This window comes from Trachypithecus francoisi, unplaced genomic scaffold (genome assembly GCF_009764315.1).
Source record: "Trachypithecus francoisi isolate TF-2019V2 unplaced genomic scaffold, Tfra_2.0 Lachesis_group11, whole genome shotgun sequence".
Classification (NCBI taxonomy): domain Eukaryota; kingdom Metazoa; phylum Chordata; class Mammalia; order Primates; family Cercopithecidae; genus Trachypithecus; species Trachypithecus francoisi.
Window position 1 is genome coordinate 116,768,005 of NW_022681456.1, and position 27,904 is coordinate 116,795,908.

At 38.2% G+C, this 27,904-nt stretch overlaps 1 long non-coding RNA gene across 2 annotated transcripts in view; it reads left to right on the plus strand.

Annotated features, from left to right (window-relative positions):
• Positions 1–16,449, plus strand: part of LOC117090470 — a 30,461-nt gene extending 14,012 nt beyond the window's left edge. The window contains exons 2-3 of one of the 2 annotated variants that reach the window (XR_004440021.1): positions 14,517–14,732; positions 15,702–16,449. This is a non-coding gene — a long non-coding RNA (uncharacterized LOC117090470). Of the gene's footprint in view, positions 1–14,516 lie in introns of both variants that reach the window. The other variant, XR_004440020.1, reaches the window with a different exon arrangement.
• The last annotated feature ends 11,455 nt before the right edge of the window (positions 16,450–27,904 follow it).

The window sequence follows — 27,904 nt, forward strand, 5'->3', positions numbered from 1 at the left end:
ATGTCAACTAGCTTTTTCTTCTGCTAATTATCTCTGTACTTCTAAAGAACATATAACAACTGCTACATCTAAACTTTTTAGTTTTGGGTTTCATCTATAAACTTCCTATCACGAAGGAGGAAAAATTACTCTTACATATCCCTCCCTTCTACCTACTCATGAACTTTTCCAACCCCCATCTGTCAAGTCTATTTCAAAGTTTTTGGTTAGATCAGTATTCAAGTATTTATATTATTATAACTACATGAATATTATTCATAACTGAGCCATATATTTTATGATTAAATTTCTTGTAAAAATTTTTGCTTTCCCTGGAGTTAAAAATTATCGATCATGGTTGATCCTTTAATTCCCCCTATAGAGAAGTGAAAAATGTTTAATTTTTTTTCTGAAGCCTTCTGATTCAGTCTGTATGGGTTGGTCTCTAGGTCTTTGAGAACTTGCATGTCTGAAATAATTTTTATTCTCCTCTTACAATTAACTGATACTTTGAGTATAAAACATCATTTTTCCTTTGAATTTGAAAACATTTTTCTATTGTCTGCTAGTGTGTTAGTCCATCTGCATCACTATAAAGCAATACTTGAGACTGGGTAATGTATAAAGAAAAGAGGTTTCATTGCCTCACGGTTTTACAGACTGTACAGGAAGCATAGCGTTGGTATCTGCTTCTGGTGAGGCCCTCAAGAAACTTTCAATCATGGCAGAAGGCAAAGGGAAGAAGGGACATCACAGGGGGAGAGAGAGCAAGAGAGACTGGGGACGTGCCACACCCTTTTAAACAACCAGATCTTACCTGAATTCATTACTGCAGGGAGGGCACCAAGCTCTTCATGAGGGATCCACCCACATGACCCAAACATCTCCCACCAGGCCCCACCTCCAACATGGGGATTACAATTCAACATGAGAATTGGAGGGGATAAAGGTCCAAACCATATCAGCTAGTTTCCATCAAGCTACTGAGAAATTTAAAGACATTCTGATTTCTAATCTTGTGTATTTGACTTTTTACGTCTTAAAAGCTTTTAGAATTGTATCTTTCTAGCTGTGTTTTGAAATTTCTTCATTGTGTTTGGTGTAGGTCTTCATTTACTGTGCAGGGTACTTGGTAGGCCTGTTATTTCTTATTATTTATTGATAATTTTCTCTTCTCTGTTTTCTTTCTTCCCTCTTAATAGAAATCTATTATTTATTATTATATTTTTATTCATTCTCTCTTTGCATTTTTTGCTGTACTATTGGAAGTTTCTTAAGCTTTATCTTTCATCCTAATGGAATTTTTTAATAGCTTTTTATTTCTTTGTGAGATGTTGCTTTGGTCTTTGAATGTTGCTTTTTACATAAACATATAGTTTTACTTGTTTCAGGGTTGTAATATTATCTCATATCTTTGGGGCTGCTTAGATTTTTTTTTTTTTTAATGCTTCATTGTTCTCCTTACACTTTTAATTTTTTGGAGTACTTTTTCGGGTTTTTTTTTTTTTTCTTGTCTATTTTATAATGGAGGCTTCCCTCTAAATGCCAGATAATATTTAAGCTTCCCATTCATATTTAATCGTGAGGCACTGGAAAGCTGATTGCAAGCTTTGTACTTAAATTCTACCGGTTGACCAATGACTTTCTCTGTTTGGTAACAGGTAGGGACTTATTTTTAAGTGAATCATTAGCTGCCAGTATCTTTGGATTTTTTTTTTTTTTTTTTTTTTTTTTTTTGCTGTATCAGTTTTCCATGAGGAGAATCTTCTGCCTGTAGAATAATAAGGCGACATGTAAACAAACCCAGAGCTGTGGAATGGAGCTTGGGGTCTCATTTTTCAGTGTGTAGGCTTCTAGTCCCTATCCTTTTCAGTTCAGCCTCCTCACCTTTCTGCTGTCCTGAGTGTGAAGGACAGCAGATGTCTATCCTTCACATTGAATCCTCTGATTCAGTGTCTCCAGAGAATAAACTTCCCGTCTCTGCTGAAGTAAGGGTGGGCCTCACAGGCTCTAACTGCTTCTCAAACCAACTTTAAACCAAACCTTCTCTTTTCAGCCCTATCTGCGCAACTACCTTCAGAGGCACCTTGCATTTTTAATTTGTGACACTTTTGGAGTTCCTCAATGCAAACGGAGGTTGCTTTTTTTTTGGCTCGCCCCTGAACTTGCGGAGTACATAGTTTTCATCTTTATTCAGTCTTCTAAGTGAATTTTCTCATGTCCATATTCTTTCCAATTTTTCCCAATTTTCTTGCTATCTCTGGTCTGCCATTATCTTCTCTTTTTTTCTCTTTTACAGTTTGTATTTTTTTTTAATCTATGCATTATCATTTTAGAGAAATAAAGAGAAGCAAAGGTAAGCATATACATTTAATTCACTGCACTTAACTAGGAGTTTGTATTTAATAATCCACTTTAATCAGATGTCTACCTGACATTTTATTGAATCTTTTCCGCCTCCTTGCTTTTCAGGTTTGTTTGTTTGTTTGTTTTTCTATTCTTGTATCTACCATGTAGGCTTGCCTATTATCTTAATTTAGCATCCTCAGGCAAAGCTATTTTTTATCATTGCCCTTTCATTGCACTGTGTACGACTCTGCTATCGCTGCCTTGATTACATATTGATGTAGTACAAATATGTGGATGGATGGCTCTCTTCTGTTTCTCTGGGTAGGGAATTTTTCTACACCCAGGGTCCAACATAGGACCCGCTACTGATTCATGTTCCTTAAACTTTATTGAATGAAAAAAAAATGCCTCAGGGAATTTAATGGGGAACTCAATGCGAAGACCTGCATGTCCATGGGCCAGTCAAGCTATATTCAGAATCAGGATTTAGAAGCTTCGGAGATCATCTATTTAAACTACTTTGTTTTACAAATGAGAAAACTAAAGCCTAAATGAGGAAAATAAAACTCATTATATGGTATATAGCAGGGACTTTAATTCACATTTTCTAAGATCCTCACCCACAGATCTTTCTTCCATACTCTATTTCTTTAAGCAATGACATTTTGATAAGCAGAAGTCAGCAAATTTATGGCCATACTGTAAACAATACATTTTGTTTTTGTTACTGAATCTAATTAACATTTGTGAAACATGATACAGATAGCTGTGTACAAAACAAACTGAGGTTAGGAAACTTTAGCAAACCAGATAAAAGGCTTATGTTTGAAACCATGTGAAGTGATACAGACCTGAACTAAGATGGCATATGGAGAAAAATATTGATGGGATGTATCAAAAAGCAGAAGAGAGAGATGCATTAAATAATAAGCAGGATAAGGAGGATGTTTGTACCATTTTCAACAATAGGGTGAGTGACAGAGCAGGAGTACCGTCATCTCAGACAAACACCGCCACTTTAAGTTCCAGCTCCCTTTCTAGCCTCATGCATTTCAAGGAAATCACTTCCCTTCTAACAAGAAGGAGCCAGAAAGAGCAGACAGTGAAACAAAGATAAGACAGCTCCAGTATAGGGGGAAGTGCGGGGGAAGTCTCTGCCAAACTTCACCTTCATACATTGGGCCCCAGTAAAACGGTGGGCCTTAAAAAGCACATTCCTTTCCCTTCAGGTGCACTAAGATAGGGAAGCTAAAAGCAGACTAGGGGGTATTCCTGCAGCTGCAGGAAGATGTATGGGAACAGACACAAAACTCTCCCTCCCAGATAAACACAACAAAGACACAGAAGCAGTCCAAGCCTCTGATAAACTCTCCCACCCTGAATCCTTAAAAACTCTTAGTCTGTAAGAGAGCGGGTTCTGACCTAACTTAGCCAGAAGCCCCTCTTAGGTTTGTTTTCTCTAAAACAAACCTGTCCTTGGCTGTCGAGCCACCTTTCATGTTTCTTTCCTCTTTCTTTAATTCTTATAGAGAGATTTTATATAAGATTATTGCAAAATAATTGGTCTTTTCTCCATGGAACCACATATACTGATTCGGAATTCATTCTATAACAAAAATAAAACAGTGCATAATAATGAAACTTCAGCACCATACTTAGTTAAAATGTTTCTCTAGAAGAAACAGCCTTGTTAGAAAGTATAAGCCCTGATTCCTCAGTGTGGACTCTTTGTGATACCACATTTTAACCTCTAACTAGTAATCTGGTTTCAAATCAGATGTGCTGCGGTCCCCACCTTGGGCTCATAAGACCACAGACTTTTCCATAAAAAGAGATGAAAGGGAGATATGTGGCCTTCACCACTTCCAGGTGTACAAAATGTTTAACTGTCTGCAAAGGTCAGTCTTCGGTAAAATGTTACCAGGTGGGGCACTTGTAGAGGTTCCTGATTCCTCTGCTTCCAGATTTTGGCAGGGACTTTAATTCAGGTTTTCTAAGATCTCACCCACAGATCTTTCTCCCACACCGTATTTCTTTATTTTAAGCAATGACATTTCGATAAGCAGAATTCAGCAAATTCATGGCCATATTGTAAACAATACATTTTGTTTCTGTTATTGAATCTAATTACATTTGTGAAAAGTGATACAGATATCTGTGTACAAAACAAACTGGGGTTAGGAGACTTTAGCAAACCAGATAAAAGGCTGCTAGGCTCATGAAACCATAGACTTTTCCATATCAAGGGATGAAAAGGAGATATGTGGCCATCACCACTTCCAGGTGTACAAAATGTTTAACTCTCTGCAGAGGTGAGTCTTCAATAAAATGTTACCAGGTAGTGAAAATTTTGGTGAGTGTATCTCTTAGATTTTTTCTTTTTTTTTTTTTTTTTTTTTTTGAGGCGGAGTCTTGCTCTGTCGCCCAGGCTGGAGTGCAGTGGCCGGATCTCAGCTCACTGCAAGCTCCGTCTCCCGGGTTCCCGCCATTCTCCTGCCTCAGCCTCCCGAGTAGCTGGGACTACAGGCGCCGCCACCTCGCCCGGCTAGTTTTTTGTATATTTAGTAGAGACGGGGTTTCACTGTGTTCGCCAGGATGGTCTCGATCTCCTGACCTTGTGATCCGCCCGTCTCGGCCTCCCAAAGTGCTGGGATTACAGGCTTGAGCCACCGCGCCCAGCCGAGATTTTTTCTTTTACATATTTGAGGGCACACTGAGAAATTCATCCTTTCTTGGTTTTCGTTATGTATCTTTTTTCTATTTTTCCTCCTACCTCCCAGGCTATTCCTCTTCAGTCTCTTCTCCAAGATCCTTGTCCTCTGCCCTCCTTTAATTTAATTTAATTGTTTTGTTTTGAGGTGGAGTCTCTCTCTGTCACCCAGGCTGGAGTTCAGTGCCGCAATCTTCGCTCACTGCAATGTCCGCCTCTCTGGCTCAAGCAATTCTCCTGCCTCGGCCTCCCAAGTAGCTGGGACTACAAGTACCTGCTGCCACACCTGGCTAATATTTTTGTATTTTTGATAGATATGGGCTTTCACCATGTTTGCAAGGCTGATCATGAACTCCTGACCCCAGGTGATCTGCCCACCTTGGCCTCCCAAAGTGGTAGTATTACAGTCTCTGCCTTCCTTTTACATGCCAGGGTGTCCTGATTATCTTTCTCAGTGAGTTGTCTCTTTATTATATTGTGTCTCAACACATTCCCTGGGTAATCTCACACCTTTCCATGGCTCCACCTTCTACCTCTTACCTATGGACTCCAAGTCTCTGTTGAGAATTCAGACCAATCTCCTTAGCTCCAAACCTGGATATCCTACCTAATATTATCTCCTCTAAAATTTCCACAGTCACCTCCTCCTCAACATATTTAAAACTGAATTAATAATTTCTCTCATAGATTTAATCTTCCTTTTTTGTTGCCTGAAAGGCAGAAACTTGGGAGTTTTCCTACTCTTATCCTGCCCTCTGTTACCCTCTGTTGTCCACCCTGACATCTAGCCTCCATTTGAACATTCTAAAAATCCATTCCTTCTTTTTATGATCACTTTTTAGTTTAGTTCCTCAATGATTTACAGTTTTATTCTTATTTTAAATTTATTTAGATTTGGAGTCTCATTCTGTCACCCAAGCTGGAATGCAATGGCATGATCATAGCTCACTGCACCCTTGAACTCCTGGGCTCAAGCGATCCTCCTGCCCTGGCCTCCAAAAGCACTATGATTACAGGCATGAGTAACCATGTCCAGCACTGATTTCCAGGTTTAGTCATTAACCACAGATGTGGGGCTAACTATGTACCCAGCACTGTGCTAAGTACATTATCTGCTTTACTTAGTTTGATCCTCATAACATTCCTATGAAATAAACTGATTGCCCTTATTTATACTGAAGATGTTAATAAACTTGACAAAAGACATAATGCTAATAAATAAAGGAGCCTCAGTTTGAAATTTATTATTTAGTTAGTTAGTTCCTCTTTGTAAAAAGAGAAAATTGGGCTTTCAAAAGAATCAACTATTAAATTGGACAACTGTCTTTTCAAAAGAGTTCATGTTTTGTGTGGAGCCAGCCATGAACTAATCTAGAACAGAGCTGCTCAATTGAAATGTAGTGCTATTATGTGAATCACATGTGTAATTTAAAACTTTCTAGTACCCATTTTAAAAAAAGAAATTGGTAAAATTAATTAATTTTAATTAATTAAATATGACAAAACCCCATCTCTACTAAAAACACAAAAATTAGCTGAGCATGGTGGCACTTGCCTGTAATTCTAGCTACTTGGGAGGCTGAGGCACGAGACTTGAACCCTGGAGGCAAAGGTTGCAGTGAGCTATGATTGCATCACTGCAGTCCAGCCTGGGTGACAGAGTGAGATGGTCACAAAAACAAAAACAGAAACAAATCTTTGAGGCATTATACATTATTTTATCGCACTAAGCTTTTGAAATCTAGTGTGTATTTTACACATACATCTCAATCAGGAGACTAGTTTTTCAATTTACTGTATTTCATAAAGTTTACAGTTGAAAATGTTTCACATATCCAAGTTTTTCAAACATACTTTAGAATGTTTCAATAGTTGAATCAAGTACCAAAAAGAGAAAAAATAAAACCATTTTATATTGACAAAACTTGTTTGTCATTTTAAAGAATTGATCTGGGGGGGCGGAGCAAGATGGCCGAATAGGAACAGCTCCAGTCTCCAACTCCCAGCGCGAGCGACACAGAAGACCGGTGATTTCTGCATTTTCAACTGAGGTACTGGGGTCATCTCTCTAGGGAGTGCTGGACAATCGGTGCTGGTCAGCTGCTGCAGCCTGACCAGCGTGAGCTGAAGCAGGGTGAGGCATCGCCTCACCTGGAAGCGCAAGGGGGAAGGGAATCCCTTTTCCTAGCCAGGGGAACTGAGACACACAACACCTGGAAAATCGGGTAACTCCCACCCCAATACTGCGCTTTAAGGAAACAGGCACACCAGGAGAATATATCCCACACCTGGCCGGGAGGGTCCCACGCCCACGGAGCCTCCCTCACTGCTAACACAGCCGTCTGCGGCGATCTATCCGCAAGGCAGCAGCGAGGCTGGGGGAGGGGCGCCCGCCATTGCTGAGGCTTAAGTAGGTAAACAAAGCCGCTGGGAAGCTCGAACTGGGTGGAGCTCACAGCAGCTCAAGGAAGCCTGCCTGTCTCTGTAGACTCTACCTCTGCGGACAGCGCACAGCTGCAGTCCAATAGGGGAAAGAGCGGGGGCCGGTGCAGACGCGAACGACTCTGTCTGACAGCTTTGGGGAGAGCCGTGGATCTCCTAACGCGGAGGTTGAGATCTGAGAACAGACAGACTGCCTGCTCAGGTGGGTCCCTGACCCCTGAGTAGCCTAGCTGGGAGACATCCCGCACTAGGGGCAGTCTGACACCCTACACCTCACAGGGTGGAGTCACCCCTGAGAGGAAACTTCCAAAGAAAGAATCAGACAGGTACACTCGCTGTTCAGCAATATTCTATCTTCGGCAACCTCTGCTGCTGATACCCAGGCAAACAGGGTCTGGAGTGGACCTCAAGCAATCTCCAACAGACCAACAGACAGTCCTTCTGACTGTCAGATGGAAAACTATCAAATAGGAAGGACACCTATACCAAAACCCCATCAGTTCGTCACCATCATCAAAGACCAGAGACAGATAAAACCACAAAGATGGGGAAGAAGCAGGGCAGAAAAGCTGGAAATTCAAAAAATAAGAGCGCATCTCCCCCTGCAAAGGAGCGCAGCCCATCGCCAGCAACGGATCAAAGCTGGTCAGAGAATGACTTTGACGAGATGAGAGAAGAAGGCTTCAGTCCATCAAACCTCTCAGAGCTAAAGGAGGAATTATGTACCCAGCGCAAAGAAACTAAAAATCTTGAAAAAAAAGTGGAAGAATTGACAGCTAGACTAATTAATGCAGAGAAGATCATAAACGAAATGACAGAGATGAAAACCATGACACGAGAAATACGTGACAAATGCACAAGCTTCAGTAACCAACTCGATCAACTGGAAGAAAGAGTATCAGCGATTGAGGATCAAATGAATGAAATGAAGCGAGAAGAGAAACCAAAAGAAAAAAGAAGAAAAAGAAATGAACAAAGCCTGCAAGAAGTATGGGATTATGTAAAAAGACCAAATCTACGTCTGATTGGGGTGCCTGAAAGTGAGGGGGAAAATGGAACCAAGTTGGAAAACACTCTTCAGGATATCATCCAGGAGAACTTCCCCAACCTAGTAGGGCAGGCCAACATTCAAATTCAGGAAATACAGAGAACACCACAAAGGTACTCCTCGAGAAGAGCAACTCCAAGACACATAATTGCCAGATTCACAAAAGTTGAAATGAAGGAAAAATCTTAAGGGCAGCCAGAGAGAAAGGTCGGTTACCCACAAAGGGAAGCCCATCAGAATAACAGCAGACCTCTCGGCAGAAACTCTACAAGCCAGAAGAGAGTGGGGGCCAATATTCAACGTTCTTAAAGAAAAGAATTTTCAACCCAGAATTTCATATCCAGCCAAACTAAGCTTCATCAGTGAAGGAGAAATAAAATCCTTTACAGATAAGCAAATGCTTAGAGATTTTGTCACCACCAGGCCTGCCTTACAAGAGACCCTGAAGGAAGCCCTAAACATGGAAAGGAACAACCGGTACCAGCCATTGCAAAACCATGCCAAAATGTAAAGACCATCGAGGCTAGGAAGAAACTGCATCAACTAATGAGCAAAATAACCAGTTAATATCATAATGACAGGATCAAGTTCACACATAACAATATTAACCTTAAATGTAAATGGACTAAATGCTCCAATAAAAGACACAGACTGGCAAACTGGATCAAGAGTCAAGACCCATCAGTCTGCTGTATTCAGGAGACCCATCTCACATTGCAGAGACATACATAGGCTCAAAATAAAGGGATGGAGGAAGATCTACAAGCAAACGGAGAACAAAAAAAAGCAGGGGTTGCAATCCTAGTCTCTGATAAAACAGACTTTAAACCATCAAAGATCAAAAGAGACAAAGAAGGCCATTACATAATGGTAAAGGGATCAATTCAACAGGAAGAGCTAACTCTCCTAAATATATATGCACCCAATACAGGAGCACCCAGATTCATAAAGCAAGTCCTTAGAGACCTACAAAGAGACTTAGACTCCCATACAATAATAATGGGAGACTTCAACACTCCACTGTCAACATTAGACAGATCAACGAGACAGAAAGTTAACAAGGATATCCAGGAATTGAACTCATCTCTGCACCAAGCGGACCTAATAGACATCTATAGAACTCTCCCCCAAATCAACAGAATATACATTCTTCTCAGCACCACATCGCACTTATTCCAAAATTGACCACATAATTGGAAGTAAAGCACTCCTCAGCAAATGTACAAGAACAGAAATTATAACAAACTGTCTCTCAGACCACAGTGCAATCAAACTAGAACTCAGGACTAAGAAACTCAATCAAAACCGCTCAACTACATGGAAACTGAACAACCTGCTCCTGAATGACTACTGGGTACATAATGAAATGAAAGCAGAAATAAAGATGTTCTTTGAAACCAATGAGAACAAAGATACAACATACCAGAATCTCTGGGACACATTTAAAGCAGTGTGTAGAGGGAAATTTATAGCACTAAATGCCCACAAGAGAAAGCAGGAAAGATCTAAAACTGACACTCTAACATCACAATTAAAAGAACTAGAGAGGCAAGAGCAAACACATTCAAAAGCTAGCAGAAGGCAAGAAATAACTAAGATCAGAGCAGAACTGAAGGAGATAGAGACACAAAAAACCCTCCAAAAAGTCAATGAATCCAGGAGTTGGTTTTTTGAAAAGATCAACAAAATTGACAGACCGCTAGCTAGACTAATAAAGAAGAAAAGAGAGAGGAATCAAATAGACGCAATAAAAAAGGATAAAGGGGATATCACCACCGACCCCACAGAAATACCAACAACCATCAGAGAATACTATAAATGCCTCTACGCAAATCAACTAGAAAATCTAGAAGAAATGGATAATTTCCTGGACACTTACACTCTCCCAAGACTAAACCAGGAAGAAGTTGAATCCCTGAATAGACCAATAACAGGCTCTGAAATTGAGGCAACAATTAATAGCCTACCCACCAAAAAAAGTCCAGGACCAGATGGATTCACAGCTGAATTCTACCAGAGGTACAAGGAGGAGCTGGTACCATTCCTTCTGAAACTATTCCAATCAATAGAAAAAGAGGGAATCCTCCCTAACTCATTTTATGAGGCCAACATCATCCTGATACCAAAGCCTGGCAGAGACACAACAAAAAAAGAGAATTTTAGACCAATATCCCTGATGAACATCGATGCAAAAATCCTCGATAAAATACTGGCAAACCGGATCCAGCAGCACATCAAAAAGCTTATCCACCATGATCAAGTGGGCTTCATCCCTGGGATGCAAGGCTGGTTCAACATTCGCAAATCAATAAACGTAATCCAGCATATAAACAGAACCAAAGACAAGAACCACATGATTATCTCAATAGATGCAGAAAAGGCTTTTGACAAAATTCAACAGCTCTTTATGCTAAAAATGCTCAATAAATTCGGTATTGATGGAACGTACCTCAAAATAATAAGAGCTATTTATGACAAACCCACAGCTAATATCATACTGAATGGGCAAAAACTGGAAAAATTCCCTTTGAAAACTGGCACAAGACAGGGATGCCCTCTCTCACCACTCCTATTCAACATAGTGTTGGAAGTTCTGGCTAGGGCAATCAGGCAAGAGAAAGAAATCAAGGGTATCCAGTTAGGAAAAGAAGAATTCAAATTGTCCCTGTTTGCAGATGACATGATTGTATATTTAGAAAACCCCATGGTCTCAGCCCAAAATCTCCTTAAGCTGATAAGCAACTTCAGCAAAGTCTCAGGATACAAAATTAATGTGCAAAAATCACAAGCATTCTTATACACCAGTAACAGACAAGCAGAGAGCCAAATCAGGAATGAACTTCCATTCACAATTGCTTCAAAGAGAATCAAATACCTAGGAATCCAGCTTACAAGGGATGTAAAGGACCTCTTCAAGGAGAACTACAAACCACTGCTCAGTGAAATCAAAGAGGACACAAACAAATGGAAGAACATACCATGCTCATGGATAGGAAGAATCAATATCGTGAAAATGGCCATACTGCCCAAGGTGATTTATAGATTCAATGCCATCCCCATCAAGCTACCAATGACTTTCTTCACAGAATTGGAAAAAACGGCTTTAAAGTTCATATGGAACCAAAAAAGAGCCCGCATTGCCAAGACAATCCTAAGTCAAAAGGACAAAGCTGGAGGCGTCACGCTACCTGACTTCAAACTATACTACAAGGCTACAGTAACCAAAACAGCATGGTACTGGTACCACAACAGAGATATAGACCAATGGAACAGAACAGAGTCCTCAGAAATAATACCACACATCTACAGCCATCTGATCTTTGACAAACCTGAGAGAAACAAGAAATGGGGAAAGGATTCCCTATTTAATAAATGGTGCTGGGAAAATTGGCTAGCCATAAGTAGAAAGCTGAAACCGGATCCTTTCCTTACCCCTTATATGAAAATAATTCAAGATGGATTAGAGACTTAAATGTTAGACCTAATACCATAAAAACCCTAGAAGAAAATCTAGGTAGTACCATTCAGGACATAGGCATGGGCAAGGACTTCATGTCTAAAACACCAAAAGCAACGGCAGCAAAAGCAAAAATTGACACATGGGATCTAATTAAACTAAAGAGCTTTTGCACAGCTAAAGAAACTACCATCAGAGTGAAGAGGCAACCTACAGAATGGGAGAAAATTTTTGCAACCTACTCATGTGACAAAGGGCTAATATCCAGAATCTACAAAGAACTCAAACAAATATACAAGAAAAAAACAAACAACCCCATCAAAAAGTGGGCAAAGGATATGAACAGACATTTCTCAAAAGAAGACATCCATACAGCCAACAGACACATGAAAAAATGCTCATCATCACTCGCCATCAGAGAAATGCAAATCAAAACCACAATGAGATACCATCTCACACCAGTTAGAATGGCAATCATTAAGAAGTCAGGAAACAACAGGTGTTGGAGAGGATGTGGAGAAATAGGAACACTTTTACACTGTTGGTGGGATTGTAAACTAGTTCAACCATTATGGAAAACAGTATGGCGATTCCTCAAGGATCTAGAACTAGATGTACCATATGACCCAGCCATCCCACTACTGGGTATATACCCAAAGGATTATAAATTACTCTACTACAAAGACACATGCACACGTATGTTTATTGCGGCACTATTCACAATAGCAAAGACTTGGAATCAACCCAAATGTCTATCTGTGACAGACTGGATTAAGAAAATGTGGCACATATACACCATGGAATACTATGCAGCCACAAAAAAGGATGAGTTTGCGTCCTTTGTAGGGACATGGATGCAGCTGGAAACCATCATTCTTAGCAAACTATCACAAGAACAGAAAACCAAACACCGCATGTTCTCACTCATAGGTGGGAACTGAACAATGAGATCACTTGGACTCGGGAAGGGGAACATCACACACTGGGGCCTATCATGGGGAGGGGGGAGGAGGGAGGGATTGCATTGGGGAGTTATACATGATATAAACGTCATGCACATGTACCCTAGAACTTAAAGTATAAAAAAAAAAAAAAAAAAAAAAAACAGCAACAACCATTGGAGCACTAAAGAAGCTAGATAAAATAAAACTTGATAATAGGATACACAAAATAAAATAAATAATTACATTTCCCTGAAAAAAAAAAAAAAAGAATTGATCTAACTTTAAAGTAAAAACATGTAAGATTCAAAATTAGGTCCATCCACATTAAGTAAATTCACTAACTGTTGTGTTAAATTAGTATTATTAACATTGAATTCAAAGGAGTATTGCATAAATTGAAAATCAACTTGAAATTTACCAGTATGAAAACAGGATTCTTCAAATTTTTCTTGCAGCTTTTATGGCCAATTTGCATAATGCTGTGACTGATTCACAAGCTTTATTTGATAAAAGCTTCTTTATACTTGTTTCGCAAGGTGTCAGAGCCCCGGCAATGGAAGGTGGTAGGCTTGGGGCAAAAAGAAGAATTTACCCACAGCAGTATAGGTTTGAAAGGGAAAGTTTTATTAGATAGAAATAACACTGCAGCAGAGTGCAGCGGGGCACTTCCGCAAGAGAGGACTGAGCATGCCACGGTGAATTTTTCCTTAGGGGCATTTATGGACCTTGAAGAGGGAGCTTAAGGGTACTTTGGGCCATATTACCTACCTAGGTCATAATAAATAATTGCATTTGTAGACATTTTGGTGTCTTGATGTCAGCAAGGGTTGCACAATGAGTTTCGATGTGTGCATTCCAGAGATGTATAGAAATTTTTGTTACCCTATAAATTTTGGGGAAAGAAGTCAGGTACTCGAAGCCAGCTTTAGATAAGAGGGACATCTAATTACTTCTAAATCTCTCAGAGAAGGAGTTTTGCCTCTGGATGGTCTGCTTAATGGCCACCACCAGGTGGTCCTTGCTCTCTTCATTTTTACCTAATAAATATCTTGGTCAAATCTTTGACCCTTTGTATACCCCCATGCTCATGTCTACCTGCTGCCTATTAGGGTCTCCAGAAAGGGAAAACAGCACAGTGAAGGGCAGCATCAAATCTGTCTGGCTACTTCTGTCGTGAAGGAAATGAAGGGTCATGAAAAATGTGTCCACGGGCCAGGGCAGAGGGAATGGCAGAGGACCAGATTCCATCAAGAGGCCCCATGTAAATGGAATTTGCTGTTGCAGGCTGGTATTGGGCTTGCAAGGTCATCTACAATCTGAAGATGTAAACTTGATGAGAGTGGTAGAAAGGCAGGGACCAAATAGTAAAAGGAGAATGATGAGGAATAAAGGTCCAAGGAATGGGAGAAGCCAAGTGATTTTTGGAAACCAACCAGTAAAGGTTTTGGCCCAGTTTTGGTTACTTTGAGAAAGTATATGCTAACTCACTTTGGCTATCACTTATTTTGGCATGTCATGTCCAATATAATCTCATGGGAAAACATCCACCCGGTCCAGTCTCTGTGATCCTTTGATATCTTCTTACAGAGCAAGTGATGGCTCTCTAGTGAGTGACTTTGATAAAGTCCTGTCTATTCAAACCCCAGAAGAAACTGAACATTGGTGGATGATGGATTTGGGTTCCAAATGGACTATGAATATTGTATCAGTCACCAACTGAAGAGATAATTTTCATGGACAAATAAAGACAGTTGCGATTTTAATTGGGAACTCACTTGCTCAGAGTGGCAAGACAAATTCCAGGTAAGGATTGAAATTTTAAGCATTAAAAATATCAAGTGAACAACTCATTAAGCTTTCATATCATTTTATGCTCGTGCAGCAGTAGTTCTTATTTCCACTTATAGTTTGGAGAATTAACTGCAGACAGGATACATCTAGCTATATGGAAATACCCTATTCTCAGTGAACATTTAATATATTCATCAAGTTGGTCTTTCAGCTTGCTAAAATGAAACTCATTTCTTGCAGGTAAAATGGGCATTTAATAACATTTACCAGTAATTTGCTTACAACAATTCATTCAGTCAAAATCGCCCAAGCAGTTGATACATGTTATTATATACTACATATTTTTCTAGAATTAAAAAATAAATGTGTAGTGCCAGCCCTAGATGTAAGTTACATATTTGATATATTCAACTCTATCCAATTTTATAACCATAAAATTTACCTTTTTTACATGCTTCTAACTCTAACAATGTGAGAAATGTAGATCATTGCAATTATCCCCACAAGGCAGATGGCTTCACACAGAATGGATAGTAGAATCTAGCTTCTTAGGCTAGTCACATGGTAGACATTTTTTCCTTTGTTTTTGCAAAATTGCAATATAAGTTGTATATTGTTGGAGTGAAAGATGTGAAGAACCCATAGAAGTGGTGATGAAGGCAATTTATATTTTCAACTTACGAAAGACCTAAAATTGCCTATATGGAGCAGAACTGAGGTAGGGAAACACTGTAAAAATTTTCTTCTATTTGATTTGGCACATATACTCACAGTCCTTTGTTAACTTCCTAAAAATATCTATTTGGAAAAACAATTTATAAATATGAGAGTAATGTAATAATTACCCAGAAGCATACAAAATTTCTTTTTTATTATTATCTGTAAACTGTTTGCAAGGTATTTTAACTTCCTGTTGGTCATTAATTATCTCTACAACTGCATAGTTAATATTTCAGTATTATCTCTAATGTTGTCTCACAGGAAACATACAACTCAGTCTATCACCTTCAATCAATCCAGATGACTTGAGAAAGCCATTGTGTTTGAAAACATTACATATATTCAAAAACCAATGAGAGGCAGATCCCTGGTATATGGTAGATTTGGGCTTTTTGGAAAAATTTGCCTCAGTCACCAACCAAAGAAATTGTTGCCAGGAATAAACAAATGAAGCTATAATTCTAGTTGGAGATTTATGTGAAAATGATACCATATTAAATCCCAGGCATGAATCCAAGTTTTGAGTTCTAGAAGGATCATGGTATGTTTATCCTTTTTGTTTTCACCAACCCTGACAGATGGTCTACATTCCAAGGTTAGAACATGAAGTTAGAGGGCTGCATTCTATGAGGCAGGGAGAATTAGACATGGAATTACAGAGCTTTTCTTTGCAATTTCCATGACTATTATTTATGTGAACTTACACAAGTCTAAGGATCACTCTGAGCCACAGTTTCTCCATCTCATTCTGAAATCTCTTTAAAGGACTTGAGTCCAAGCTCTCTCCCACACTGCAAGATCCCATTGCAGTGGTTCCTATACCTGCTGCCATGGCCTCCTCCAATCGAGTCAGCCTTACTGTCTTAAAAAAAGTAAATAAGTGCAGCTAACCACCATGACAAATGTATACCTATGTAACAAACCTGCATGTTCTGCACATGTATCCCAGAACTTGAAGGAAAATTAAAAAAAAAAAAGAAAAAAGAAATAAATAACATCTTTTTAAAAATAACTGTCTTTCCATTTTTGTACCACCACCAATTTAGTTACTGGGACTATACCAGCAGACACAATAGGTAAAAATCTCTGCTGTCATGGACATAACATTCAACTGGGAACAAACAGAAAAAAATTAGATATATATACACATATATGTATATTTATCTATATATATATATATGGGTGTGTGTGTGTGTGTGTGTGTGTGTGTGTGTATGCCAAATAGCTCTAAATACAGTGCAGTCAGGGCAGGGGAAAGGGTTGCAATTTTTTTTTTTTTTTTTTGAGATGGAGTTTCACTCTTGTTGCCCAGGCTAGAGTGCAATGGCGCAATCTCAGCTCACTGCAACCTCCGCCTTCTGGGTTCAAGTGATTCTCCTGCCTCAGCCTCCCGAGTAGCTGGGATTACAGGCATGCACCACCATGCCCGGCTAATTTTGTATTTTTAGTAGAGACAGGGTTTCACCATGTTGGTCAGGCTGGTCTCGAACTTCTGACCTCAGGGGATCCACCTGCCTCAGCGTCCCAAAGTGCTAGGATTACAGATGAGAGCCACCACGCCTGGCAGGGGTTGCAGTTTTTAATGGAGTGGTCAGAGAAGACTTTACTAAAGCAACATTGAGTAGAGCCTGAAGGAGGTGAGAAAATGAGCAATGAAGCATATGGGAGAATAGTATTCAAGGTAGGAGAGTGGCAAGTGCAAAAGCTATGAAATGGGACCATTCTGTATTACTTATTTCAGGCAGCCATAACAGGACACCATCAACTGGGTGGCTTAAACAACAGAAATTTATTTCTCACAGTTCTGAAAACTTGGAAGTCCAAGATCAAGGTGCTGGCATGATAGGTTTTATTCTGAGGCCTGGTCCCTTGGCTTATAGGTGGCTGTCATCTCAATGTGCTCACATAACCTTCTTAGTGCATGCATGCGGAGGACAGAAAGAGAAAGCAAGCTCTCTGGTATCTCCTCTTATAAAGGCACTAATCCCTTTATGAAAGTCACTCTTATGACCTCATCTAACCTTAGTTACCTCCCAAAGGCCTCATCTTTACCTATCATCACATTGGAGAAAGGGGCTTCAACATATTAATTTGGGGAGACACAAACATTCAGTTCATAACACATCCCTAGTATGTTGAAGAAATATCCAGAAGGCCAGTGAAGCTAAAGCAGACTTGGTGAAGGAAACAATGGTGGGACATGGGATCAGAGGGTCTGTTAGCTTAAGATATTGGGAACTACTGGAAGAGCATTGCCCTTATTGTAAATGAGATGGGAGCCACTGAAGGGTTTTGAACTAAGAGGTAATATAATCTGAATTATGATTTTAAAGGGCCATTTTATCTATTGTGAGGAGCGTAGCCTATAGGGGGCAAGAGATGATGGTCATTTGAACCAGAGTGGTAGCAACAGCAATGGTGAGAAGCAGTTGGATTCTGGATGTATTTTGAAGGTAAAGTCAACCTGTTGGAAATTAGAGAGGGATTAGATGTAGAGTATAAAAGGAAAAGAAGAGTTAACTGTAGCCTGAGAAACTAGAGTTGTGAAGGGATGTACTTGTCATTATTGATGTGAGGAAGACTAGGGGAGGAGCAGAATTAAGGAGGGGGCAGAGAAAAACAGGAGTGTGGTTTTGGACATGTTAAACTGAAAATTTGTATTAGACATCCAGGTGGAAATGTCAAGTAGGCAGTTGTATATAAAATTCTTGAGGTTAGGGGAAAGGTCAAAACTGGAAAAATATGTATGTCAGTGTCACCAGCATATAGATCGTATTTAAGGCTTTGAGCTCTATGAGATCATCAAGGAAGTAAGCATATCTAAAACATAGAAGAGGGCTAGGTATGAGCTGACCAGTGAAGGAAAAAAAAGAAAAAATAAAAATAAATAAATAGATGATCCCTGAGCCACTTCAACATCTAGAGAACATAAATGTAAAGAAAACATTTATAAGAAAAAATATTTCCACTGTGAACTGAGTATCAGTATGGGTGTTCATACACGTCATTGGCCACATTAGCAAGAGTAATTTTCAAGAAGTAGAGGGTCTGAAAGACTGGTCAGTGTGAGTTTAAAGAGAGTGCAAGTTGAGAAAAGGAAGGCAATAAATATAGGCAATGATTTAAAGAGTTCATAAAGCATAGAGAGGCATCTGGAGAGTATTTTGTTTATAATACGAAGCCATGGCAGCATGTCTATGCTGGTGGAATCATCAAGTACAGAGAGAAGAATTGATGCAGCAGAGAGAAGGAGCAATTGCAGGAGCAATGTGTTGAGTGGGAGCGAAGGGATGCCATTCAGATGCAGATGCAGGCATTAACCTTAAACAAGCAGGGATGGATCAACCACTGAAGCAAGAGGAAAGGAGAAGACAGAAGTATAGATCCACAAAGTAAGTAACTGGAATGTCTCAATAAAATGATTCTTGGACTGGGTGTAAAATCATCTGAAAATTTTGCTAACAACACAGATGCTTAGGCTCACTTTAAACTTACTAACAAGAATTCATGGGGATAGAGAGAACATGTCTCAAAAAGGGAAGGCCCAGGGGAAAGAAAGAGAAAAATCTCAGTGTGACTGAAGCAGAGAATTTGAGAATAGCGATCAGAGGTGCATTAAAGCAGGTAAGACTTTTATAACTTGGATATGGGGGAAGAAAGAACGTCTCTGGCTTGGCTAACACAGTGGATGGCAGAGCTATATATCCAAGAAAAAAAATGCTGAAGAAATAGCCGAATAAGGGATGAAAGTTGTTAAATTATGGACATGTTGAGTTTAGGCATCTGTGTGACCTCCATGAGCTGCTCATTTAGTTTTTTATAACATCGCTTTTGTACTTGGAGGATTACAATTCTCATTATTGGGTGGACTAGTCTAATAACAAATGGGCTAAATATCCTTTACTAGAACTTACCATCTACCCCGACACACATACACACACACACACACACACACACACACACACACGACAGTCATTGGACAGATCTACTGATTCTCAGCCAATCTACTGACTGGTTGATCTGACTGACTTGTTTCTTCTGACAAATGTTGTCTATGGACATCATCATTCTCTTTTCTACACATTTCTAGGGAATATTTTCTAAGATATGTCATGACCTACCTTTTCCATTTGTCCTTACACATTAAACTTAATTTCTTCTTCAGTATACTTTGTTTAGCACATTTAGATATTAAACTTTTATAAAATTCAAGATGGTAACATTATGAGACATTAAAAATTCTAAAAAACCTAAATGCCTGTACCGTGAGCAAATGAATATGATTAAAAGACTATGCTGGGGCTGGGTGTAATCCCAGCACTTTGGGAAGCCAAGGAGGGAGGATCACTTGAGGTCAGGAGTTTGAGACCAGCCTGGCCAACATGTGAAACCCCATCTCTACTAAAAATACAAAACTTGCTAGGTGTGGTGGTGCACGCCTGCAGTCCCAGCTACTTAGGAGGCTGAAGCAGGAGAATTGCTTGAAACCTGGAGGTGGAGGTTGCAGTGAACAGAGATCATGCCACTGCACTGCAGCCTGGGCAACAGAACAAGACTCCATCTGAAAAAAAAAAGAATATTCTGGGACCCTAGAATAAATATATTAACCATGGTATAAACTTCTTTCTTCCTATGTATGCATCTACTGGTAGTGTGAGAGCAGAGTGTTTAATTGAATTATTATGGGAATATAGAAAATCAAGATAAAATATATTAAGTTACATGGTTTAAACTTGATTCTACCGAGTATCACATGCCTAATGAATCCTCTTTGATTTGATTTGCAATGTCTTTCAAAATTATTTAAATAACTTCACACAAGATACTGTGCTATAAAATCAAAGCTTCCGTTACTTATCTTAATTTAATACTGGAAACACAGAATCTTAGGTACCTAAGTCTGAAATTGTCATATTTTTCTTTTTACCTTCTAGTTGTCACACCATTAATACAAAACTCATTTTGTATGTCAAATAAATTTTGTGTTATATATAAACTAGACTAAATAATATATTGACAAACTAAGAGTCTTACTTGCATTATTTACACTTTAAGTAATCTTCCATTGTTGTAGATAAGTCATACAGGTACATAATCTTTGCCCACTTTCCTTGTTACCTCCTTTCTTCTCTTTAACTCTCATATCCACAGATCAGCTTTGCACTTAGCCAGCAATGCCACTCACAGCTAACCTCCGTTCTTCCATCCTCCCAAAACTGGAAAACAGCTCCTGCAATCTCTGATCTTTAACTGTTTATTTATCAGTTAATTGAATGCCATAGAAAAATTGCTTGACCTCCCCACCTAAGCTATCTGCAAGCTAAGGATCTAGAAATGAAGTCATGGTGTAAAAGAAGAAAATTATAGCAAAATTCAATGATAGACTTCCACTTCCAGAAAAATAGAGTTTATGTATTTTTTCTTATTCCTCATGCTAAGTACACCAGAAACCTTGGATATTATGTATAAAACAAACATAAGAAGACTCTGAAAGATGGAGAGAAAAACACAGACCAATGAGGAGAATTAGAATGCAGTGAATTACATGGTGGTGAGTTTCCTGGGTCCTCCTCTGGCCTCATATATCCCAGACATGGAACTGCAGAAAGTGGCAGTCAGGAAACACTACAGGTGCAGACAAAACAATCCCCAACAAAAGCCTGCTATCTCTATCCAGAGGACTAGGACAGGGCAGCGTAGTAAGAAAAGTTTTAGATAAGAACTGCTGTATTCCAGCCAAATATCACAGAAAAAAATTTAGCTCTACCACCACCAGCAGCAGCAAAAGCTGAGTGAAATCCCAGATTTTCATCCTTGCCAGGATGTAAGAAGGTCCTCCAAAGGCCCATACCCCAGGATGGTATCAGAGAGGATCAAGTAGAGAGCCAGAAATTGTATCTTCACTGGGTGATAAGCACCCGCCCCCCCTGCCACAACACACACCCTCATCCATGTTGTTAGTGGAGACTACATGGGAACCTGAACTTTTACTCCCACATGACAGTAACTAGGCACCCCTACCACTACCCGCTCGGGTGGTGACAACAGAGCCCTACTGGAGAATAAGGACTTCCACAACCACCCAGTCAATAATAATAAAGCCATGTACATATACTCTCACCACGGTGTCAGGGGAGGTCACCCAGGGTGCAGGTACTCCAATTCCTCCCAGTTAAGGAGTTATCAGTGAAGACCTCATGGGCAGCTAGAATTTCCACTCTTATACAGCAGGAATGAGGAGCATCTACACTGGATGTCAGCAGAGGCTGAGTGGGAGACCACGATTTCTTCTTCTACCTGGTAGCAATGAAGCAGTGCTCCTCCCTTTCTGTGCCAGAGTGATGTTCAAGGACTAAAGAGAAGGTTAAAATAAAATCCACAGTCTCATTGCATAATACTCAAATGTTCAGATTTCAATAGAAAATCACAGTATGTCAAGAAGCATAAAGAACTCAAACTGAATGAAAAAGACAATCAATAGATGCCAACATTGAGTTGATGGAGATGTTAGAATGATCTTTTTCAAGCAGCTATCATAAAAATATTTCAATGAGAAATTATAAACACATTTGAAACAAAAAATTAAAAGTCTCTGCAAAACAATAGAAGATACAAAAAGCTTTATAGGGGATTTTTAGGGCAGTGAAATTATTCTATATGATATTATAATGGTAGATATATATCATGACACATTTTTCAAAACCCATGGAATGTACATCAAGAATGAGCCCTAATGTAAACTGTAGACATTGGTTGATAAAGATATGTTGATGTAGATTCATCAGTTGTAACAAATGTATGACTCTGGTGTGGAATATTGATAGTAGGGGAGGCTGTGCGTGTGTGGGAGAAAGAGATGTATGGGAATTCTCTGTATTTTCTGCTTAATTTTGCTGTGAACCCAAACAACTCTAAAAATAGTATCTATTTGAAAATAGAAAATTTACAACTAGAAAATAATTTTACTTAAAACTTTAAAAAATTGTGTATAGGTATAATGCAAAATGTAGAAGACAAAAGAAAAAAAATAGTGAACTTAAAAATAGAAAAATTACTCAATCTGAACAATAGACCACAAAAAGAAAATAGACCACAAAAAGTAAACAGTCTCAGGAACTCATGAGAATATAACAGAACATCTAACATTTTTGTCATTTGAATCCTGAAAGTAGAAAGAGAGTTGAAAAAGTACTCAAAGAAATAATACCCTGAAACTTCGCAAATTTGCCAAAATACATAAACCTATAGATTCAATAGGCTAAATGAACTCCAAAGAGGAAAACTCCACAAAAATTTACATCAAGACACATCAGAGTCAAACTTCTGAAAACTAAAGAGAAAGGAAAAGTCTTCATAGCAATGAGAGGTAAACACCTTATATAGAGGAGAAAACAATTCCAGGAAGAGTATATTTCTCATCAGAGACCATGAAAGCCAGAAAAATATGGCACAACAATTTTCTAGTGCTGAAAGAAAATAACTGACATCCCAGAATTCTATATACAGCAAAAATATTCTTTATGAATCAAGGGGAAATTGAGATATTCTCAAATCATGGAAAATGAGTATAATTTTTCCCAGTAGACCCCTCTAAGATAATGGCTCTAACCAGAAGGCAGAAACATTCTCTAACCAGAAAGACAGAAAAAAAAAAAAAAAGAGAAGTCATGAAACATTACAAAGGAAGAAAGAATGTGGTAAGCAAAAACATCAGTAATTACAATGCATTTTTCTTTTCCTGTTGAGTTTCCATAATTCTATTTGATGATTAAAACAAAAATTACAACACTATCTGATGTGGTTCTAAGTGTACACAGAGACAATTACTGGGAATGATAGTAACAGGAAAACAAATAATTTTTTGAAAAGACAATTATAAATTGGGGAGGATAAAGAAATATAAAAGGAAGTAAGATTTCTGTACTTTGCTTGAATTGGTAAAATGATGACTCCAGTAGACCATAATAACTTATGTATATATAATACCTAGAGCAATAATTTTAAAAACTATTACATAGGGATACACTACAAATACAATAGATAAACCGAAACAGAATTCTACAAAACTTTCAAGTAATCCACAGGAAGGCAAAACATAAAAATAAAAAACAAAACACAAAAATGAAAAACAGAACAAACAGAAAACAAAATAAAACAAGAAGGCAAACTTAAGCTCTAACATATTATTGATTACATTAAATGTAAATGGGCCAAATAAAATAATTAAAAGAAATCTTGGCAGAGTAGACTTGAAAACATGACCCAAATATATGATGTCTATAAGAAATTCATTTCAAGTATAAAGATAATAGGCAGGTAGAAAGTAAAAGGATGCAGAAATTTACATAATGCAAACATTAATCAAAGACAAATGCTGCATGATCTCACTTATATGTGGAATCTAAAAAAGTCAAACTCATAAAAACAGAGAGCAGAATAGTGACTGATGGGAGATGTCCATCAAAGGGTATGAAATTTCAGTTAGACAGGAGGATTTACATTCTGGATATCTATTGTACAGCATGGTGACTATAAAATTTATAATATAATGTATACTTGAAAATTTCTAAGAGAGTAGATCTTAAATTATTCTCATCATAAAAAGTGATAAGCATATGAAGTGATGGATATGTTAATTAGTTTGATTTAATTATTGCACAATGTATACATACAGTAAAACATTATGTTTCATGCCACAAATATATACTATCAATCCATAAATGTATACTATTAAGGTTTAGTTTGTTATTATAGGCTTTTAATTTGTCAATTAAACCTTAATACAGCTGAAAAAATAAAATAAAAATAATCGAAAAAAACTCTATCACATGCTTTTCCAACCATTCTCCCTTTCAATTCTAATTTCCAGTGCCTTGATATGGGTTTACATAAATCCCTGTTCTTCCTTTAAAACATACTGTGGGTCAGGCGTGGTGGCTCATGCCTGTAATGCTGGGACTTTGGGAGGCTGCAGTGGGCGGATCACAAGGTTAGGAGTTAAAGACCAGCCTGACCAACATGGTGAACTCTATCTCTACTAAAAATACAAAAATTAGCCAGGCATGGTGGCAGTTGCCTGTAATCACAGCTACTCGGGAGGCTGAGGCAGGAGAATCACTTTAACCCTGGATGCAGAGATTGCAGTGAGCTGAGATCGCACCACTGCACTCCAGCCTGGGTGACAGAACAAGATTCCGTTTCAAAAATAATATTAATAATTTAAAAATAAAGCATCTGTCTTTTCCAGTAAAACCTCTACATCTAGTAAAAGTATTATTTGCCAGTCACTAACATAGCAACTTAAACCCTATAGGCTTTTAACATATACTGTATTTGATAATTAATGAACAATTTTACTGGTTGATATAAGTGTATCTGTGTTCTTTCTCACATGCATATTTATTTTAAATGCTTGAGAATAAGTAAGGCAACTAAATGTAAAATTATTTCAGCACAATTTTGGAAACCATACAATAGCAAGCCATCAGGAAGGGCATTCCTTAATACCACACACCATACACCCCCTTGACATATTTCCCATTTATGTCATATGCTAAAGAATGAAAATGACAGACGAGCATAATCTGGCTTAGAAATGATAGATTCTAGGACATTTGAAGGTATTCGTTTATATCTTCGCACAAATATTCCAAGTTAATTAAATGTATTATAATAGTTTCTGTCCTCACACGAAAATTTCAATAAAGAGCCACCATGTTTCACTTTAAAAAAGAAGCGTCAGTGACTGTATTAATATCAGACAAAGTGGACTTCAGAGCATTAAAAAAAACAAAACCCAGAAACAGAGAGAGAGATAGAGAGGGACACTATGTAATGCTAAAGGTCAATCAACCAAGGAGACATATCTATCCTAAATGCGTATGTACCAAATAGCAAAGTTGAAAGATATGTGCAGCAAAGACAAATAGAAATAAAAGAAAAAATTGACAAATCCTCAACTGTAGTTGGAAATGTCAATTCCCCTCCTTCAATAATTGATAGAACTAGACAGAAAATCGGCAAGGTGATAGATGAATTCAACACCATCAACCAACAGAATTTTATCAATGTTTATAAAACACTCCATCCAACAACAGCAGAAAACACATTCTTTGCAAGTGCTCAAGAAATATGTAATAAGATAAATCACATCCCAGGCCATAAAACAAACCTCAAATTTTTTTTTTTAATTTAAATCATACAGAATGTGTTCTCTAACCACCAAGGAATTAAACTAACAATCAATAACAGAAAGATAACAGGAAAATCTCCAAACACTTGGAAACCAAACAACACATTTTACATTGTTCTCTTTCAAAGAAAAAGTTTCAAGGGCAATAAAAAATGCATTTAATTGGATGAAAACACAACATATCAAAATTTGTGGGCTAAAACCAAAGCATTGCTAAAAAGGAACTTTATACCATTAAATTACGTACATTAGAAAAGAGGAGTCTCAAAGTATTAATCTAAACTCTCTTCTCAGAAACACAGAAGAGAAAGAGCAAAGTAAACCCAAAGCTAGCAGATGGAAGAAAATAGTAAGGATGGGCTGGGAGCAGCGGCCCACATCTGTAATCTCAGTTGTTGCGGGGGCCAACGTGGGAAGATCACTTGAGACCAGAAGATCAAGACCAGTCCAGGTAACATAGCAAGACCCCACCTCTACAAAAAAGGTACCAAAAATTAGTTGGGAAGAGTGGTACAGGCTTGTAGTCCCAGCTACTTGGGAGGCTGAGGCAGGAGGATTGCTTGAGCCTAAGGGTTCAAGGTTGCAATGAGCCATGATTGTGCCACTATACTCCAGCCTGGGCAACACAGCAAGACCCTGTCTCAAAAAATAACAATAAATAAATAAAATGTATAATTTTTTCAAAAGAATAAGAATATGAGCAGAAATAAATGAAAACAGAAAGGCAATACAGAAAAATCAGTGTGACAATCATTCTTTGAAAAGGTCAATAAAATTGACAAACCTCTTGAAAAGTTGTTCTAAAAAAGAGAAAAGACACAAATTACCAATATCAAGAATAAAATAGGGGATAGTGCTTCAGACCTACACGCATTAAAAGCATAATAAGGAAACCAATCTATACACATAAATTTGGCAACTTAGATAAAATAGATAAATTTCTATTTTATTCTATTATATCTAAGATATAATTATCTTAGATATTAAAATTATCTCAGATATCTAAGATAAATTTATCTTAGATAAAATAGAACACAAACTACCACAACTCACCAAAATGAAATATGTGCTGATAGACAGATAAGTATTAAGCAAATTGACTTCAAATTTTTTAAAACTCTCCAAGAAGAAATCTCTTCAGGCTTAGATGGTTTCATTCAAGAATTCTACCAAACATTAAAGAAGAATTAATGCCAACTCTACACAATCTCTTCCAGAAAACAGAAAAGGAGAAAATATTTTCTCAATTAATTTTATAAATCTAGAATTATCTTGATATCCGTACCAGACAAAAACAGCACAAGAAAGCGAGAAATAAAAAAAGAAAGAATGAGGAAAAGATATTAATAACTACAGACCAATATTTCATGAACATAGATAAAAGATCTTTAACAAAATACTAGCAAGTAGAATTTAGCAACGTATAAAAAGAATTATAAACAACTGTCAAGTGGAGTTTATTTCAGGATACAAGGATGGTTCAATATTGAAAAATCAATATCATTTATCACATCAACAGAAAATTACACAATTTTTATCAATTGATGCAGAAAAACCATTTGTTAATATTCAACATTCATTAATGATAAAAATTCTCATAAAATGAGAAAGATGGGGGAAATGCTTTAACTTGACAATTATCATCTACAAAGAAACTACAGCTAACATGATATTTAATGGTGAAAGACTGAATCTTGTGAACCCCAAGATTGAAAATAATGTCTGCTCTGTTACGTGTATAACAGAGACAAGTCAGCAAAATGGTGTAATAGGAAGTCACCCACTCACATACTCTCACTATGTTAGTCAACATAGTCCTGGACATTACAGCCACTGAATAAGAAGAAAACTGAAAGGCATGTATTTCAGTGAACACAATATTAAACTGTCCTTACTTACAGATTAGATGATCATTTGTGTAGAAAATTTTAAAGCAGCCGGGCGCGGTGGCTCAAGCCTGTAATCCCAGCACTTTGGGAGGCTGAGACGGCGGATCACGAGGTCAGGAGATCGAGACCATCCTGGCTAACACGGTGAAACCCCGTCTCTACTAAAAAAAATACAAAAACGGGCGAGGTGGCGGGCGCCTGTAGTCCCAGCTCCTCGGGAGGCTGAGGCAGGAGAATGGCGTGAACCCGGGAGGCGGAGCTTGCAGTGAGCTGAGATCCGGCCACTGCACTCCAGTCCGGGCGACAGAGCGAGACTCCGCCTCAAAAAAAAAAAAAAAAAAAAAAAAAGAAAATTTTAAAGCATCTATAAAAAGGGTCTTGGA